A 22,147-nucleotide genomic window follows, 5' to 3' on the forward strand; every position below is an offset into this window, starting at 1 on the left:
TGTGCTGTGTGTATTCCAGAAAATGCAACTTCGAATCTAATGGCGGAGTTTGTCTGTCTTATGCCATGTCTCAGTGATGTCACCTGGTGACTGGATAGGCGGCATTCTCAGTGATGTCACCTTCTGACTGGATAGGCGGCATTCTCAGTGATGTCACCTGGTGACTGGATAGGCGGCATTCTCAGTGATGTCACCTGGTGACTGGATAGGCGGCATTCTCAGTGATGTCACCTGGTGACAGGATAGGCTGCATTCTCAGTGATGTCACTGGGTCCTAGTGAATGGATAGGCTGCATTCTCAGTGATGTCACTGGGTCCTAGTGAATGGATAGTTTTCATTCTCAGTGATGTCACTGGGTCCTAGTGAATGGATAGTTTGCATTCTCAGTGATGTCACTGGGTCTTAGTGATTGGATAGGCTACATTCTCAGTGATGTCACTAGGTCTTAGTGATTGGATAGGCTACATTCTCAGTGATGTCACTAGGTCTTAGTGATTGGATAGGCTACATTCTCAGTGATGTCACTAGATATTAGTGACTTGATAAGTTGCAGTCTCTGGATACATTGGTTCAGCCTGCAAAATTGCTATCTCCGTATGAACACTCTTGATATGTTTGTTCTCATCTCTCTATACTGTTGAACTTATGCTTTTTGTCACAAGAAACAAAAAAGGATTTAAAAAAATATTTTTTTTCTGTTTGATTTAGAGGCCCATTTTGGATCTGTCTTTTTAATGCTGTGTCCTTTCTTTTAGGGTGTCCTCCGAGATCTGTTACAGGAAACAGCCCTGGAGTCTTGTACGAAGCTTCATCGAGAAGAACTCCTGGAACGGGATGGAGGAGCACTTTAGACAGTTGGGTATGTTCAGTTCTGTCTATTAGAAAAAGAAACAAAACAAAAAACAGCAGCAGACAAAAAGCAAAACAAATCATTTAAAGGCACACATATACAGTACACTGACACACATATACAGTACACTGACACACATATACAGTACACTGACACACATATATAGTACACTGACACATATATATAGTATACTGACATATACAGTACACTGACACACATATACAGTACACTGACACATATATATAGTACACTGACACATATATATAGTACACTGACATATACAGTACACTGACACACATATACAGTACACTGACACATATATATAGTACACTGACACATATATATAGTACACTGACATATACAGTACACTGACACACACATACAGTACACTGACACATATACAGTACACTGACACATATACAGTACACTGACACACATATATAGTACACTGACACACATATACAGTACACTGACACACATATACAGTACACTGACATATACAGTAAACTGATACACATATACAGTACACTGACACATATATACATACACACTGTCACATATAGAGTACACTGACACATACACACTGACATACAGTACACTGACACACATATACAGTACACTGACACACATATACAGTACACTGACATATACAGTATACTGACACATACATACATACATACACACTGACACATATACAGTGACAAATACAGTACACTGACACATACACACTGACACATATACAGTACACTGACATATACTGTACACTGACATATACACACTGACACATATACAGTACACTGACACATACACACTGACCTATACACACTGACATATATATACACTGACACATATACAGTACACTGACACATATACACTGATATATACAGTACACTGACACATATATACAGTACACTGACATATACACACTGACATATATACAGTACACTGACATATACACACTGACAAATACAGTACACTAACACATATATACAGTACACTGACATATACAGTACACTGACACATATATACACTGACATATACAGTACACTGACATATACAGTACACTGACACATATATACATACACACTGACACATATACAGTACACTGACACATATATACATGCACTGACATATACAGTACACTGACACATATATACATTATCTGACATATACAGTACACTGACACATACACACTGACATATACAGTACACTGACACATATATACATACGCACTGACACATATACAGTACACTGACACATATATACATACACTGACATACAGTACACTGACATACACACTGACATATACAGTATACTGACACATATATACACTGACATATACAGTACACTGACACATATATACAGTACACTGACATATACAGTACACTGACACATATATACATACACACTGACACATTTACAGTACACTGACACATATATACATACACTTACATATACAGTACACTGACACATATATACATACACACTGACACATATACAGTACACTGACACATATTTACATACACTGACATATACAGTACACTGACACATACACACTGACATATACAGTATACTGACACATATGTACATACACTGACATATACAGTACACTGACACATATATACATACACACTGACACATATACATACACACTGACACATATATACAGTACTCTGACATATATACATACACACTGACACATATATACAGTACACTGACACATATATACAGTACACCGACACATATATACATACACACTGACACATATACAGTACACTGACACATACACACTGACATATACAGTACACTGACACACATATACATACACTGACACACATATACAGTACACTGACATATACAGTACACTGACACATATATACATGCACACACTGACCTATACAGTACACTGACACACATATACAGTACACTGACACATATATACATACACACTGACATATACAGTACACTGACATATACAGTACACTGACACACACTGACATATACAGTACACTGATACATATATACATACACTGACACACATATACAGCATCAACAAGAGACCAAGAAAAAAGAAGACTTTTTGTTGGGGGCACTCATATGGTAATTAAGATAATTAAAATATTACTTTTAATATAGTATTACTAAAACAAGGTAATCTACACAAACAAACATACATACATACATACAACATATATCTAATTAATCCTTGTAATTAAGGAAGCCAGCTCATATACAAGGGTCTCTTGTATATCCAGGATTTATGATGTAATGTCCCCTGTATATTAGTGAGCACAGAAAGTGCATATTGTATCATATCATTGTTAGATAGGAAGGAACCCTGGGTGTTTGAATATGAACATTATGACCCTACCTCCCTGTATAATTATATAGTGTATGGTATTAATTATGTAATCCTGTCTATACCAACCCTGTACCTTCTGAGTCGGAATTAATTATAATATACATTCTATTAGAATTAGCTAGACAATATTGAAGCAGGCTTTATAAATCATATGCACCAACAGTAGCTACTAGATATCGGGATATACCAATTACCTCATGTATTACAATGCCTCCTTTTGGATCTCCTCTATTCTGTTTTACATTATACATTTTTCTTTTTTCCAAATAATAGGTTGAAATATGTTTAATAATGTATGTCTCTCCGTTCTGTTCCTAATCAACACTATTCAATTTTTCCCTCATCTCTAGTCCTGCTTTTATTGGACAGACAATCTGTCAATCATTTGCACATAGGCCTAGGATTGGCTGGCAGGCCGTTTTAGAAAGGGGTTCCCCAGGCATGCATCACTCTGATGTGATCAAGCCCCGTCCCCGGCGAAACGTACGTCATCCTACTTTGAGTCATAGCAGGCTGTTGGAGCAGGAGGGCACCAGCCCGTGCGGCAGCGAGCTAGGATTTCCCCGCATCTGCCGCCGAACCTGCACGAGACGGCCAGGTATCTCCCTGGGGAAGCCGCGTGGAAGGAGATTCCCACTGCCGCTACCGTCTCCTCCAAAGCCTGCGCGATCTGTGCATGTTCACAGTCACCTCTCCCTCGTGGATCAGCGGCACACGTTAAGGATTTCCTTATACTATTTTACCAAGCTAAGTAAACACATCCATGCAGATATACTTATTATATGCCCTAGTCTCCTAGTCCAAGTACACTGTCACTTGCTATTTAAGTAATATCCTTCCGATATAAACACTTCCAACAGCATTTATGGTGATATATTTTTTGATTAATAATTGGGCATTGCGGATATGGACACCTATAGATTGTATATCATGATGTATTAACTGGGACTCCCTCTACCCACTGCAGTGTTACGATCTGGTTATAACCTATTAGTTTAACCATTACAGGGATATGCCGCAGTTTAGGACTTTGTATACACATGATCGCACATTTTAAAAAGAATTACAATCTGTTGTTAAGATGTATTATATCTTTTAGATTATACTATTGTGTTACTAAAGCGTGAGTGACAGCCATTACCTGCCGTTGCTTGCGGTGTGGCATTATTCCTACCATATGTACTTGTGCTCTGTGATTGGAGCTAAATTTGAGACAACTACAATGTGCTGTAAAGATGTACTATACCTGCTAAAATGTACTATTGTATTACTAAATTGTGAGTGACAGCCATTACTTGCTGCTCCTTGTGGTGTGGTATTATCCTTATCATATGCATTTGTGCTCTGAGATTGGAGCTAAATTTGAGACAATTACTATGTGTTGTTAAGATGTATGATATCTGTTAAAATGTACTATTGTGTCACTATATTGTGAGTGACAGCTATTTTCTGCTGCTGCTCGTGGTGTGGTACTATTCTTATCAGATTAAAAATATTGGCATCTTGGTGGTACATTAGTGTTTTGCACAGAGGGTTCACTCTGTTAATCTAATGTCGCTCAATCCATTCTTTTTGAATTAATAGAGGGTAAACCCCTCTGTATATGAGCTGGCATCCTTAATTACAAGGATTAATTAGATATATGTTGTATGTATGTATGTTCGTTTGTGTAGATTATGTTTTATGTTTTTGCAGGCTGTTACCTTAAAACCCGTCCGGAAGAGGCCATGAACATAATAAGATACCTTCACCTGATTCAGGGGCTTTTCCGTACGTCACGCGGCCCTGTATGGCGACGGTACAATGAGGAGTTTCGCTGCAAACAGTCAGGCATAAAAATTATGGATTTGGGGTGGAAGGACGTGGAAGTCTGGTTGGAGGTAACACAGCCTGCTCCTCTGACCACTGAGGTATCTTCCAGACAGAAGTCCGGTGGCCAGGGAGCCGCCCAGAGTTGTTTCTCTAAGGTTCCGGCTGCCAAAGGCCGTTGTTTTGCTTTTAACAACGGCAATTGTGCAGCGGGAGCCCGGTGTCGTTTTCGACACCACTGTCTGCGTTGCGGTGCCCCCATCCAGCCAAGGAATGCCCCAGATTGCCTGCCCCTTCTTCTTCCGCTGGCTCCAGACCTACTGGGTCCGGTCCCGCTCCATAAAGCTCCATCGCCAGTCGTTGTTTTTGCTTGATGGCTTCACCGAGGGGTTTCAGCTCCCGGTGGTGGGTAATGTGCTGTTAGGGGAACCCAAAAACTTATGTTCAGCTTACCTATTGCCGGGTATTCTGAAAGACAAAGTGGCCAAGGAGGTGCAGCTGGGGCGCATGGCTGGGCCTTTTGCTGCCGTCCTTTGCACAATTTAGTTCTCTCTCCAGTCAGAGTGGTGCCCAAGAAGGCCCCCGGGAAGTTCAGGTTGATACAACATCTATCCTTTCCAGCTGGGGGGTCGGTGAACGATGCCATACCCGAATCGCTAGCTCGGGTTTGTTATCAGTCATTCGAAGATGCCCTTAGTTTAGTGAAATTGGAGGGTACGGGGGCCTTGTTGGGTAAGGTCGATGTGGAGTCTGCCTTTCGCCTATTGCCTTTGCACCCCGACTCATTTCGGTTCATGGGCTTTAGGTTGGAGGATGGCTTTTACTTTGACAAGTGTCTCCCCATGGGATGCTCCGTGTCGTGTTCTTATTTTGAAGCCTTTAGTTCTTTCCTGCATTGGTGTGTTTGCGTTGGCACTGGGGAGTCCGGGGTGGCCCACTACCTCGATGACTTCCTATGTGTTGGGCCGGCTGGTTCCCTTCGTTGTGCGGAGCTTATGTTTTCTCTGCAGGCTTTGTTTAGTGAGTTCGGGGTCCCAATTGCTTCCGATAAAATGGAGGGGCCTTGCACTCGTCTATCGTACCTGGGTATCGAGATCGATACGGCTGCCGGTTGTTACCGTTTGCCTGCAGAGAAGATAGCGAAGCTTCGCGACGCCATTACGCTTGCATTGTCACTAGGTAGGATTACCTTGAGGCAAGGGCAATCCTTACTAGGGCTCTTCAATTTTGCATGCAGGGTAATCCCCATGGGGCAGGTTTTCTGTCGTAAATTAGAGAGAGCGACCACAGGAACACACCGACCCCATCATTTCATACGATTGTCTTCCGAATTAGGAGAGATCTTCGAGTTTGGGATGTGTTTTTGGAAACATACAATGGCATTAGTTTTTGGTTGCATCCCCCAGCTGCTAATGCACAGCTGCAGCTTTTCACGGATGCTGCCGGTGCTACTGGTTTTGGAGCCTACCTGGAGGGCTCTTGGTCCGCTTCCCAGTGCCCTTCATCTTGGGTTGCTGGGGGGCTGACCAAGAATCTTCTTTTACTCAAGCTGTTTCCCATAGTTGTTGCCCTGGAGTTGTGGGGTGATCGGCTCCGCAACCGGCATGTCATATTTTGGTGCGACAACTTGGGGGTAGTTTATGCTATTAACCGGCAGAAGTCTACATCCTTGCTGGTTCTCAGGCTCCTTGCACAGCTTGTTTTGTGCTGTCTGGCATGTAATGTTCACTTCGAAGCAAGGCATGTTCCCGGCGTATACAATTCCATTGCAGATGCGCTATCCCGCTTTCAATGGGTTAGATTTAGGGAACTTGCACCTTCTGCGGCAGCGATTGGTGATATCTGCCCCCCTCATTGTTGGCAGGTTATTTGTCCGGAATGGAGGGGTTAGCGCAGCACTCGCTCGCCCCCAGCACGTTGTGGTCCTACCAGTCTGCTTGGATCCAGTGGGAGTCCCTTTTCTCCCGCAAGCGTGACGGAGGTAAGCGGATTTACCAAGTCTTTTTATCTTTTATATGAGGTCTATATTCTGCTGGTAAGTCCAGGGCGGTGGTGGCGAGAATCATTTGTGGCGTTTCGTTTTTCTTGCGCTTGCAGGGGCGTCGGGATTTTACCAAGGGATTCTTAGTACAAAGGGCTGTTAAAGGTTGGGCAAGAATGGCCCCGGTTCAGGATGACCCCAGAAGACCAGTTACTTTTTTGTTACTTGTTGAGTTTGTGATTGTATTGTCTGATGTTTGCACGTCCCCTTATGAAACGATACTTTTCCAGCTTACTTTTGTGATGGCCTTTTACAGGGCTTTTCGCATCAGCGAGTTGGTAGCTGCTTCTCGTCGGGCCCCTCCTGCTTTACTTTATTCACACATTATCATCGCCCGGTCTCTGATGTATAAGCTGCAGCGATCCAAAACAGATAAATTGGGTAGAGGTCGCTGGGTGTATTTGGCGGCATGTTCGGATGCACGCGTTTGCCCGGTTGCGCTGGCCAGACAGTATTTGTGCCTTCGGCCCAACTTGCCAGGTGCGTGGTTGATCCATGGTGATGGTTCCCCCTTGACCATGTATCAATTCCGATCTGTACTTCAGTGGTGTACCCAGTCCCTCGGCTTACCTCAAGGGGTATACGGTTCCCATTCCTTTCGGATTGGGGCGGCTACAGCTGCAGCCCGTGCTGGATGGTCGGTTTCAGAAATTAAAGCGCTAGGGCGATGGAAATCGAACGCTTATAAACGCTATGTTCGGCACTGATATGTTTGCTTCTGCATTGTATATTGTCTTACTATTGTATTATTATAACTTGGAATTTTTCTGTTACCGCTCGTCACCATTATCGGTGGGGGCCCTGAGGGATTTTGCCCTGTTTTTGCCCTGAACCACGGAAACTGATTGGCTATGTGATATCCGGGCAGGTTTTTTCAGGTTTTCACCTCGGGCCAAGTTAGTTTTTTTTCCCCCCCTTTGCTCCCCCTCCTCCTCCCCTGTCTTTTATTTTCTCTACCTTTCTTTCTCTCTTTTGATGCCGACATTTCGTTTGTGCTAAGTTTTGGCTTCCATTTGGTAACCTTGTTACATTGTGTTTTTTCTTACAGGAGCTAATTTGGACCCTCGCCCCATATGGGTCGTGGGTCACTCATTTATCCATTGGGCAGCTACATCGCCCTTGGCCCGTGACCCTCAGTCATTTGTAGCAGTAGACAGCATTCGCTGCTTAGGCAGGAGAGGTATGCGCTGGGACGCGCTGCTAGGTTTGCTGTTAGAGATGGCGTCGCGTTTTGGGGCTCCTGGTGTTCTAGTCTTGCATTTGGGGGGCAATGATCTGGGGTCTCAGTCATCCTTAGATTTGAGGTACAAGGTAGTTAAGGATCTTGAGACCATTTGTTCCTGGTGGCCATGGTGTAATCTGGTTTGGTCGGCTATCATTCCCAGGCAGTGTTGGAGGAGCGCGAGGCCTGGGGTGTTAGTCGACAAGGCAAGACACAAGGTTAATTCCCTAGTGGCAAAAAGAGTGGTAGCTTTAGGTGGCCTGGTGATAAATCATCCTTGGATACGCTTTAGAGATTCTCACCTGTTCCGTTTGGATGGAGTTCACCTTACTGAAGATGGGACGTCACTGTTCTTGGAAAGTATCTTTAGGGGATTAGGTAGTTTAGTTTAGACTGGTGGCGTGCAATCGGCATCAATACACTGTTGACGTTAACCTTCTGGGGTCAGCTGCACTGGCTTACTGGCCGGGCCTTTTAATGAGTGTATTGGTGCCTGATTTGGAGACCTTAAAGATTACTTGCTTAAAGGGCAATTGGCCCTGCAAGTATGGTGGAGGATAGAGGAAATTGCTTAAAGTGACTTTGAACCATTGGCTTATGACGCTCTTTCTTTCCGTCACCAGTAGTTGTTTGTATTTAGAATAAAGGCTGATCTTATTTTTATAGCAATAAAGTTGTCTGTGTCTTTATTTTAGATAAGTTATGTAAGGTTGGTTAAGCTGTACTGGTTTGGATTTGTGTTCACATATACCGATAGGGCGTTTATACATACAACATTTGAGTTATTTTTCAAACACATCGAAAAAGGAGAAGAGGATTCTGCATAGAACATTATTCAATATTTATTATAAACCAACATTATTTAGTTTTTTTTGTACAATATGTAATACAGTATGTCACGGTTGGTGGAGCTCCCAAGGCACAAGACTAATATTTAGATATATACACCAAAAGAGGGAAAGAAGGGCTCTTTCCTGGGACACACTTAAACAGAAAATTGCATTCAATATATACGATTAAAATCAAGGGGTTCCCAGACTACACATAACAGAATGATGTTCCCCCTGTTATATCTTCATGTACCTTTCTTCATAGCAATGAATCATCAAGTATGCTGTTTATGTAGTTTATTTATTATCAGTAATACTTGCATTAGTAAAGGTAGATAAAGACATCATCTCATCATGGCTGTTCTCCTTTCTCTTACTTTCTCCTATATCTCTCCACTTCCTGATCACATGTCCTTCTATGCTGCAAGATCCTTAAATGTACACTACCTCATTTTACTATTACATGACAATGCACATAAACTATCTTTATAGATACTACTCCCCCCATAATATAATTATTTTGAATAAAATATCAAAAGTTTCTTCAGAGGATCTGTATTATAGTATTCATAGTATCTCAGTTTGGTATTCATTATATGATGGTTAATTGCTCTACTTTATGCATATAAGCAGAGCTTTGCCAATGCTATGTTATTTACCACTGTGTTTCAGTCCTTCTCATGGGCATAACAGTGTGTTGGCATATGGGCCATTGCAGTGTAGGGGCATATGGGGCATTAAAGTGTAGGGGCATATGGGGCATTAAAGTGTAGAAACATATTACTTGAAGAATCACTGTGGTGGCACATTATTAACTGGAGCAATACTGTGGGGTACACTACTATGAGGGCATATTTATTACTGTGGCACTACTGAAGGGGCATATTATTAATTATGGGTACATTTATGGGCATATTTTTACATGTGGCACTACTTTGGGGGTTTACAATTAACTGGGACACTACTATGTGTGCATATTATTAACTAGCACTACAGTGGGACATTTTATTAACTTGAGCACTACTGTAAGTGCATATCATTACCTGGGGCATTATTGTAACGAGGATATTTTTAACTGGGGCAATACTGTGGGGCATATTATTAACTGAGACACTAGGGCACTGCTGTGGATGCATATAATTAACTGAGAAACAAGGGCACTGCTGTGGATGCATATAATTAACTGAGACACTAGGGCACTGCTGCGGATGCATATTATTAACTGAGACACTAGGGCACTGCTGTAGATGCATATTATTAACTGAGACACTAGGGCACTGCTGCAGATGCATATTATTAACTGAGACACTAGGGCACTGCTGTGGATGCATATTATTAACTGAGACACTAGGGCACTGCTGTGGATGCTTATTATTAACTGAGACACTAGGGCACTGCTGTGGATGCATATTAATAACTGAGACAATACTGTGGGAGCATTTAATTAGCTAGTAGAATAATGTAGGTGCATATCATTAACTGTGGCACTAATGTGGGGGAATATTATTAACTGAGACAATACTGTGGGGGCATTTAATTAACTAGTAGAATAATGTAGGTGCATATTATTAACTGAGGTACTATTGTGGGGGCATATATTTTACTGTGGCTCTACTGTGGGGGCATATTAAGAACTGGCACTACAGTGGGACATTATATTAACTTGCGCACTAATGTAGGTGCATTTCATTAACTGTGGCACTACTGTGGGGAGCCTAGTATTAACTAGGGCAATCCTGTTGGGCATATTATTAAGTGAGACACTAAAGTGGGGGGATTTAATTAACTGGTAGAATAGTGTAAGTTTGTAACATTTACTGTGATACTATTGTGGGGGCATATTATTAACAGATGTACTATTGTGGGGGCATTTTTTTTAACCGTGTGTGCATATTACTTTGGGTAAATTGTTAACTGGTAATACAGTGGGATATTTAATTAACTGGTGTAATACTGTGAGGGCTAATAATTAACTAGGACAATACTTGGGGCAAATTATTATCTGAAGTAGGAGGCACTCCAAACCATTTCAGAAAGAGTGCTAGTAGACCTGGAGCTGACCCTGCAGATGGCCGGTAATTGTGAGGTATTTTGCAGCATACGGATAGTAATTGTGAGGTAACTGTGCATCATATGGATGATAATTGTGAGGTAACTGTGCATCATATGGATAGTAATTGTGAGGTAACTGCATCATATGGATGGTAATTGTGAGGTAACTGTGCATCATTTGGATGGTAATTGTAAGGTAACTGTGCATCATATGGCCGGTAATTGTGTATCAAATGGATGATACTTGTGAGGTAACTGTGCATCATATGGCCAGTAATTGTGAATTATCCATGCAGCATATGGATGGTAATTGTGAGGTACTGTATCTCTGCAGTATATTGATAATAATCATGAGGTATCTGTGTACCATATGGCCATTAGTTGAGAGATTCAGTGATGCCCACAACTAGTAATATTGCATGTTTTTTGTCAGAAAATATAACTATGTCAATTTTTGGTTACCAGAAAGATATGAAATATTTTAAGAAATTTGAGAGGACATTGGTCACATGTGTATGAAAATATTAAGGGTTTTTTCAATATAAAGGTGTTCAAAATGTGCAAGGGATCTACAGATGCTCCCTCAAACTAACATTGTGCACAGGCAGGTGAAGAGGCAGAAACATAGCAAAGCATTCAATGTGCAAAATTATAAATGTCCAATCACTTTACAATCACCACTTTTATTCAATAAACCTCTCAGCTCTTCTCCTAAGATCCTGCCCTGTTCATCCTTCTATATGAATGATGATAGTGAGAAGACAATGGGACTTGCTGTATTACAGGATATACATCCATACTTAATTTGCATTGCATGTTAAGCTTGGCCACACACACTGTGGTATCATGCCCGATGTCGAGCAATTGGCTTATTGGCTTGGTGAAAGAGCCCCATTGGGTGAATTATTTATAATTACAATAAAACAAATCTCCAATTCACTGATCTAAGGGCCTGATTCAGACTCGGTCGCAAGTGCTGAGCACTCACAACCAGGTCGATGGTGGCCCAGAGCGCATGCGCACGACGGAGCCAGCTCCGTCATGTGAATGCGCGAGACCTGGATAGCGTCGGGCAATCCGTCATTCCGGGTCTTGTACCAAAGGGGGCGTGCTGTTGATGTTGAGTGACAGCACACCCCCTTTGGTGGGTGGGCAGGTGGGGTGGCTGCCCAAATGGAGGCATTCCCATGTGAACACCTACAGTTTGGGGCCAGCCCCACTGACATCACAAGTGATGTCAGTGGAGAGATTCTGGCTCTGTTAGAGCCGAAATCTCTCTGGGACTTGCGGCAATGACACCCTACTACAAGGGTCTCGTTGCAAGCCCAACGGTCGCAATGGTCTTAACCATCACAACCATCTTCCTGGCCGCTTGCTATAGCTATGGGTGGTCACCCACAACTATGTGACCGGCAAGGAGGCCCTTCTAAAAAATAAAAGACCGGCCCTGATTCAGAGCAAGCGCTCTGTCAGAGCATCCGGCACTGTATCAGGGCCTCAGTAACAACAAACCAGCAGGAAAAGCATACTATTTTTCAGTTTAGATTGATTTGCATTGGGTATTTTTGCATTTATATTATAACCATTCAGAATATACTCACTTGCTTTAAATTCTTCATTATTCTTGTCTTTAGTTGGAAGTAGCTCTGAAAGTAGGAAACATAATTTTAATTTAGGTTTAATTTACTGTATGTCAAATACCAAATAAGGTCACTTTACCAGAATGGTCATTAAAGAGCAATTAAAAATGTCCTATGTCCTACCTAAATGGATTTCAGTAAATATTTCCTTCAACCAATCTCAACTAACTACTGTGGTGCCAATAAAGAACATACAATGTTATATATGCTAGAAAAATGGCCACGTACATACAGCCTCATCCAAAAGAAATAAACATTCATTCTAATTATCTCTATTTATCCAACCATGTACTACATCCTCTTCCTTCCAACTTGTCATTTATTTAATCTCTTTATCTTAAACATCTGGCCAGCCTAAGGATACTGATCTTCCATGACATAGAGAAATGTGACATGAGAGTGGGGTCAAGAAGGTCCATTTTACTTATCCGTTTAGACCTTTATCAGCCTGGACCTGATCTTAGTTGTCCATTTAGTGTAATTTTCATCATTATAACAATATTCTTGACAGGATCACTAATGAAATGTGTTTTGTCTTGTCCAGTCATGACAATTTAGTCAACTAATAAAATGACTTAATATCCATTTAAAATTACATGGTAGATCGGCAACCTGACAACGCAATTACAACATTTCTTAACTGGAGATGTGATTTGCCTTGGAAATGACGTATTAGTATAATTACATACATACAATATGTAAAAGTTTCATGTATCTAGTAGATCTGAATTTTATTTCTTCTTGTTTCCCTGTTAGTAAGAAATTTTCTGTACAATAAGAATATATCAAAGGATATATTGTATACAGCATTCAATAGTTTTTTCTTAAGTGGACATACTATAAAGAAACAATAAGTGACACATGATGGGCAGTGAAATTAGTATTTTAAAATAAGAAAATGTGACGTGGGGCTGATGTAGATATTGATGTAAGTGTACACACAGACTCTTGGGCTGATTCAGCAAGGATCGCAGTTGCTTATACGTACACAATCGGCTGATTTTTGCATACTGCACATACGTATGCATCTCAGTGAGCATGCATGAGCCACCTGCTGCATTTGGGACTGCAATCGCAGAGTGATTGACAGGAAGTTCCATGTTGTGGGTAGTGATGGGGGTGTTGGGCAAACGCAGGCGTGCCAGTGCATTGGGATGTCATTGCTTGGTTGTGCATAAATAGGCCACTGCGATACCAGATGCCTCCTGAGGCCTCATACCGTGCGCTGAAGGTAGAAATTCCTGAGTGAGGTCTGAAACTGCCTTAACTGTGTGTTTGGGTCCGATGTTACTTGATGTTACTGATTGTTTTGCTATGTTGCCCAAATATATGGATGTGAGTAAAGGAAAGTGGGCGTCCTAATGTTAGGCTGTGATCGTAATGCGAATGCAAACACTTACATATCAACGCTGATAATAGCAACCACGTTCCATGCGTATAAGCAAAATAGCGATCCTTGCTAAATCAGGCCCTCTATCCATTTGTAACATTTTGCAATTACACCTGCTTACTTTACCTTGTGCTTAGACGGCCTGATTCAGTAGTGAACGCAAATACGATTATGGACGCACATTGAGTGATTGTTTTATCATCGTACATGCGTATAAGATACACTGTGCATGTGCAGCAGTTACATTGTGATTATGGACGCACAGGGGACTGTCACCATTTATGGGTGGTGATGGGGGCTGGACAGAATAACGTATGTGTGTCTGATTGCTTGAACGCTGTTTCATGGGAATGTATAAATTAGGCACTGCGATTGCATACACAGCATCAGAGCTCTCTGCATGCCAGGAGACTTGCAGTGTCAGACATGCTATAAATGCTGCATGACTGCCTGATGTGCATCGATGGTACCAATGTTTACACAACAAAGCAACATATGTACCTTTAAGGAGCTGTATTTTATAACTTGAAGGACCTGAAATCCTAGTGCAAAATATGCATGCTGATAATAGCAATTGGCATCTGCTTTTGATTGGCTGAGTGAGTCTTGTTCCATCCCACTGCTAATGTTAATGTTATTAGTGTGGGATCTATATAGTTTTCATTCTAACACCCTGCACCTGGCACAACCTGTGCAGTTTCTATTTCCTGCCTGGGGTGTCGCTCTCTGCTCTGGTGCTTCTAGCACAAACTGGCCTTATATCAGATGTTTGTTTTATCAGTTGAGTGTGCTAGAAGCACCAGAGCAGAGACTGTCACCCCAGGCAGGAAAAAGGAACTGCACAGGTTGTAAGAGGTGCAGGGTGCTAGAATGCAGACTATCTATACATATTCACAGTGCTGGGATCTATTTGTCTTATTTATCTCATATTTTAAACAGGTCCATGGCAAGAAATCAGATTTAATTTAAATTGTTTCAGGGTGAAAACAACATATTTTTCAATTTAATTGAACTTAAAAATTACTTTATTTTTGTTTTTGCATCTGTATTAAAATATATCTTACATGGTGCATGCAACTTTATTAATTATTTATAATATTGGTCAGACATAGATTATATTGTGTTAAAACATCATTAAAGTACTATATTGGGTATGAATTGTGTACTGTGTCTTTAGCATTTATTAGCTAAACCTGTTGAGCCAAATCTCCTGATGTAAAAGTGCTTATTATTCTGTTCTGTCCTGGTCTAATTCTGGTGCATATACCACTGTTTTCTCATGGTCTTAAACAGGCGCGTATGCTACCCTTACAAAGATGGATGCATCATGGGATGTCTGCAGTTCTGCAACTGAAGCAAAAAAAGTGTTTGCTTTTTATTATGCACAACTTACAAAAGCATTTTTATGCAAAATGAATCAAACTCTACATCAGTCCCATGGTAAGACTACTAAACTCAGTCTATTCACAATTTTCTGACCCTTTTTAACAATAGTTTTAAATTTAAATTAAATTTGGGAAAATGTACCTTTTATACTGGGTGCCACAGATCCATAGGCCATATTCACGGAGTAGCCGATGGTTAAGAGACCAAAGGAGGCTGTAGAGTGTTCAACCACATTGGAAGTGGCACCGGAACCATAACTGTATTCTGACCAGGAGTATTCAGATCCAGGAAATACATTCCATTCAATATTTGTTAGAACATTCTTATTAAAAGTGATCCCAGAAATATCTGAGGTTTTGATTGTAATAATAGCCAAATTATTATCAAAACCCAACTGTCCAACGATGTTATATCCAGAGGCAAATAAATTAATATTGGGTATTTTGGTAAGGAATGAGCCAAATTGTTTGTTGTTGTTGATTCCACCTGTGCCAAAGAGTAAGACCTGAATTTTATTTGTGCTTTGGATAGACAGTGGTGATGATAAAGTTAGATTAACCTGAATCAGTTCTCCAGCTTTCACATTAGTCTTTACTTTGTTTTCACCAGACTGGTACTGAATGGAAGTGACTTGGGAAGCCAAAATGTAAACAATATCATATTTAGCCTGGAAGGACATTGCTGGGACAAAGAATGTAGTTCCCCAACAAGGAACAGGTTGGAGCTGTTCGTAGACATGGCTGCAACCTCCGTTATTCTGAGCACATGTGTGCCCTGTTATGACACCAACAGGATAGTCAGAAACCACTCTGGTGCCTGAGAGATCATTGTTACTCTGAATTTGCACCGATTGGAAAGGCTGTAGGTTCAATGTCATCTTGTCTCCCTTTTTATAACTCTTTCCTTTCAGTGTTACTTCTCCTTCTAGGTAGATGTTAACTGTTGTTGCGCTTTTATGTGAAACCACAGAGAACTGCTTATATTGATTGACAGGTCCATTTGGAGGGGTAATGATATAATACTCCCGTCCCCACTGATGACTGGGATAAATCAAAGCCAGATCACCACTATTTTTTTTATAATTACGAGTCATTACAGTGACCTCTGCATTAGCTGTAATGACCACAGCATTTTGGAACAATCCTGATCCTTTTGGTTCTACAGGGTTTGTTATAGTAACTGTTATTGTTGTTCCTTTTGAAACTGTCACATTCTTCTTAAAATCAGACTTGAGTACAGTAACAGAAACCACGGTGTCAGGAACAGTTCCAGAAATGAGAATTTGCTGCTCAGGGATCTCATCAGAGTTTTGATTCTGCAAGAATACTGTGACAAAGTCTCTTCCAAGTGAAATAACCTTCGAACCTGCAATAAAAGTAATTCTTCAATTTGTATCTATATGTCTTTTATCTGACTGCATTTTAATTGGGTCAAGTGATGCATTATGTAATATCCCAAAACAAAAATCATTAGTAAAATATTAGTTATAAAAAGAAGCAATGATAAATTCAGAGTTGTGCAAATAAACAGCAAAGTAATTTGTTATAATTATAATAAATTGTGATAACATTTTTAAACAACTCCTGTGATTTCTATAACATGTTTCCAGCACCATGAACAAATGTACAACAAACAGTGCAATATAAATAATTTCCAGTGGCTTCACTAACATGAATTCATACAAATTACAACTTAATAAACCTCTACTGAAACTTGACTTATGAAATGTAATTTAGTTAACTTTAGTGTGTTACGTATATTTGTAAAACTTTCTGCTATCAGCTCAGAAATCGTTTTTTTAGTTTATTTTTTTCTACAATCAGTTATTTATCAGTAGAGGTGGAGATGGGCAATTCACAAACTTCATAAAAATGCATTTTTTGGATGATTGTTTTAAGAAAATAATTAAATTGCCCTTTTTGTATTTTTCTTTCAACTCTGATTATGTATTAATAAATGCCTTGTTTTATTTAACTTTCTTCTGAAACAACACTAGTAGAACTACTAGTAGAAAGAAATTAGCAGCTTAATGAATATTTATTTCCTCCCCCCCACTAAAATCTAGTTAACTGAACTAAAATTTGCTAGTCTTCAGTGACAATCACCCCCCAGGTAGACTATTTATGTTTAAAACATTTCACTAAGATAAAGTAAAAACATCTAATTTAGAAATTGATTGCATTAATTAGGTTTTATTCAATTATTAAATTATTATGGAGATACAGCTCAGGACCCTTAGAGCTGACTGGCATGCATAGGAAATGAGGTGGCTTGATGACACTTTGACTCATGGGTATGAACAAGAGCTTAGGTACACTAGTGACAATGTAGGAACCACAGACTGGTAATATGCATGGGTATTGACTGAAACCAGAGTAAACAGAACAGAACCACTGAGAAACACCTCATCTATCATCTAATGACCTAGTAAATCCTAATTAGTTACTGAAGGCCAGTAAAGACAGGAATATACTCCAGGGACAAGGGTGACCTCCAGGACACAGAACAGTATAGTACTGGTAGATAGGAACTTAAACCTGTGAAGAACTCAAAAACTGAGAGTCACGATAGGTAATACAGTTTAACACAAAATCCTAGCCCTGGAACCAGCACCCGTCTCTGTACAAGCCCAAGACAATAGCACACAGTGCAGGGAAACCAATACAAGGTCCTTGACCACCACTAAGCAAAGAGTAAAACCACATAGGCAACTTGCATGCACTTTCCAAGTGGTATGATGGAATGAATACTGAGGATGAACTTGCTGTTTCAAGTAACAAGTTGGTATGCAGTGTAAGAGCTATCCCACTGACAGATGATGGTACACAGTGGTAGATGGAAAGTGGTGTACCTGCTGGCTCAGACAAAGTGGTTGAAGCAGGTCTGCATGCAGCATGAAACACAGCGGCAGATGGAAACAGTATACTTGCTGGCTGAAACAAAGTGGTTTGGAGCAGGTCTGTATGGATCATGGATGCTGTGATGCTGACAGGTAATGGAGCACAGCAGCAAATGGAAGGCAGATCTGTATAAAGATTGGAAGTTGCGGTGTCTGGCAGGTGATGATACTCAGCAAAGATGGTAAATAGTGAGAATCCATGAAGTAGCATATAGAGTCACAGAGGACATGATCAAAGGATACATGAGTATGCCTGGAGCTTAGAACTATCCTGGGTAGAAATACATTGTTCAGTGAATGAGTTGCTCACAGAAACTTGTTTAAATATGAGGTGGCCATTGGTCTAGGGTTGGTTATATTTCCCCTTCAACTTAAAGACATGGACATGATGTAGAGTGAGGACGGAAGTGTGGTTGCATGCCATCACAGTGCTGTTATCTCATCTCAGCTGGAATACCTGCACCACGATGGTGGAAATTTGCACCCTGATACTTATGTCTATCTATTAAGGGACATCCAATGTACACACAGAAATAGTTAATTTATGTGAACATTTTGTAAATAACTTATTGGATTGTCACTTATATATAACCACTGTAAAAAACCATTAGTCCTAGGTCCAAATGTCACGCAATGATGCCCTGGTGCCTTCCCAATCCATAAGTACAGAAACACATGTCCATCATAAGAAAGACGCAGGTGGCACTCTGGGACTTGTTTAATGCAAAAGTTTCTTCAAGTCCCTTAATATACATATTAAGGGACATCCAATGTATACACATAAATAGTTCATTTATGTGAACACCATGTAAAGAAAAATGATTCAATTTACTATTTACTACTTACAGTACTGTTACCAGTGGGATTTGTATATCTTTATAAAGCACTAATATTCCCAAAATATATTTGTGGCCCCAGATTCTTCATATACACTCCAATATTTGATTGTATCCAACTAATTCAGTTTACTAACAACTTCTGTTCTGTGCATAATATATGTTGTATTTCATATTCAGTAATATTCACTTAGTATTCAGAACACTGTTTCATAAATAATTTAAATTAGTAACATCTGCCAGCACCTCTATGATCTTTTTTATCTTCATTGTAGATGACTACAATACTATATTTGAAAAAGTGGTTTATTTTATTCACCGACACATAGGAAAATTGTGTTATTGTTCAACAGCCCTTAGATATCAGATTAGTGTTGGCTCTATACTTCAAAATATGAATCTGTCTATGTCAGAAAGCTACAGATAATAATTATTCATTAATGTTATAAACTATAAAATTACCACTAGAAGAGAGAGCTCTGCAGAGCCACTGTGGACCATATTGGGAATTTAAAGTACTGATTTTATTATTCTTGCAGAGTAATTTCTGTGTATTTTTATATCAATGAATTATGCAATTTTTACCTAAATTTTATTTAACTAAATCAGCTCTAGTGAGTAATTCTTTATTTTTATTCATAATAAAGTTATACCTAACAACATAAATGTCCTGATATTTTTGTTTTTTCAGTCAAAGGAACATTGCCACTTGGATTTGGAAAACAGAGTTGGCACATAATTTAACAATTTAATAAAACCTAATTAATGCAATCAATTTCTAAAATAGATGTTTTTACTTTATCTTAGTGAAATGTTTTAAACATAAATAGTCTACCTGGGGGGCGATTTTCACTGAAAACTAGCAAATTTTAGTTCAGTTAACTAGACAGCGGAATCCCGATCGTCGAGAGGTAAGTATTCACTGACCTATTCTCCCCCCTAACCCTAACCCTCCCTTAGGGGTGCCTAACACTAACCTCCTCCCAAGTGCCTAACCCTAATCTACCCTCTAAGTGCCTAAACCTAACCTCCCCTTCCCCACTTCCTGAACCTAAATCCCCCGGGGGGTGCCTAACTATAACCTCCCCCCTGGGGTGCCTAACCCTAACCCTCCCTTCCTCTAGCTTAACCCTAAACTCCCAAGGGGGTGCCTAACCCTAAGTCCCCCCCAGGAACCCTAATGCAAACCCTCCCCCCCACCGGCAATGTGCGCCTGGCGCCCGGCTTACCTTCAATCGGTAAGCCGGGTGTCGGGATCCCAGCATAGGTAAAATGACAGGCATCGGGATATCGATGCCTGTCATTTAGCCCTTGCCGGTATTAGACAGTCAGGAAGCCAATGGTCGGGATTCTGTCCATCGGCTTCCTGACTGCTTCCCGATTAAAAGACAGTGAGTTGGTTTGGATAGTGGCGAGATAAGCAAATTTGCTACATTACTACAATATTGAACTATGACTGAACTATTTGCTACAATATCACTAAACCTTACTGCTGGGCTATTTATGCTCATAAGAGACTGTTTGGACAATATACGGATACATAATAACAACAACACATACAAATTACTAAACCATGCATAACAACAAGATGATCCTGTATGTGTAAATAGACAGTCTTATTGTTATTATTAATGTGAAGGCATGTTACATTTTGCATGCAATAGATAGCCTGAATAATACTATTACTACAAATAAGTTTAAGAATTGAGATTAAGTAGAAATTTATAGCAAAAATAAAGCTGCATATTTACTCTACATTACCAAGTGAATTACAATCTTGTGTTGAATTTAAATATAGATATGGATTATATGTAAGAACTTGTAGAGTGCAGTCTGTCAATGGTCATTTATTTAATATATTTTTTTATTATTGTCTTTCTTTAAATAAATTTGCTCTGACAAATCAGCACTTCTTTTCATGTTTATTGAGTTGTTTGTTTTTGGGGATTGGTAATCTCCCCAATATAGAGGCTGCAGATTGTCAGGAAATATTAGTGTATCAGTCAAGTGCCAGCTGTTAACTTTCTTTCTTCTTGCATACAGATCTGCTTTCCATCTACTGTGGTGCTCTGTTACCTCTTAGGGCCACAGCACCCACACTGCATACAGTCTTGCTCCAAACCACTTAGTTTCAGCCAGCAAGTATACTGCTTACCATCTACCGCTATGTTATGTTACTTGTCAGTGCCGCAGCATCCACGCAGCATACAGACCTGCTTTAACCACTTTGTCTAAGCCAGCAAGTATACTGCTTTCCATCTACCAAATGTACCATCACCTATCAATGGGATAGCTTCCATACTCCATACCAACTTGTTACGTCTCAGTACAGTGAGAGCAAAGTCAGCTGCGGTCTTCATTCCATCATAGTGCTGGGACAGTGCATGCAAGTTACTTATGATTTTTTGCTCTATTCTCTGTGGTTGTCTAGGTTATCAGGTTATACTATTGTGCTGACCTTGTACTGGTTTCCCTGCACTGTGTGCTATTATATTGGGCTGGCATAGAGAATGGTGCTGGTTCCATGGCTACGGTTCACTGTGCAGTCTATGGTCTGTACACTGAGGTGTACACTAAACTGTTTTACCTATCCTGACTTTCAGTTTCTGAGTTCCTACTGATTCCAGTTCCAGGTCTTGCATTAGAGTTGTACGTAAGTTACAGCTTCTGCAAGTTGTATCTGACTACATAAGACTCTGGGCCTGATTCAGACCCGGACGCTATTTGCGGACGGTCGTTCCAAAAAAGGGGCCGGCTATTTAAATTGAGCGCTTGCTCTTTGCGGTTTGTTGATTCACATCACATGTCATCTCCGGTATTTATTACATT

At 40.3% G+C, this 22,147-nt stretch overlaps 1 pseudogene; it reads right to left on the reverse strand.

Moving 5' to 3' along the window:
- Positions 1–22,147, reverse strand: part of LOC148473851 (peptidylaminoacyl-L/D-isomerase-like) — a 29,293-nt pseudogene that overhangs the window by 4,768 nt on the left and 2,378 nt on the right.

The sequence above is a fragment of the Taudactylus pleione genome, unplaced genomic scaffold (assembly GCF_031769625.1).
Source record: "Taudactylus pleione unplaced genomic scaffold, aTauple2 ptg000906l, whole genome shotgun sequence".
Lineage (NCBI taxonomy): Eukaryota > Metazoa > Chordata > Amphibia > Anura > Myobatrachidae > Taudactylus > Taudactylus pleione.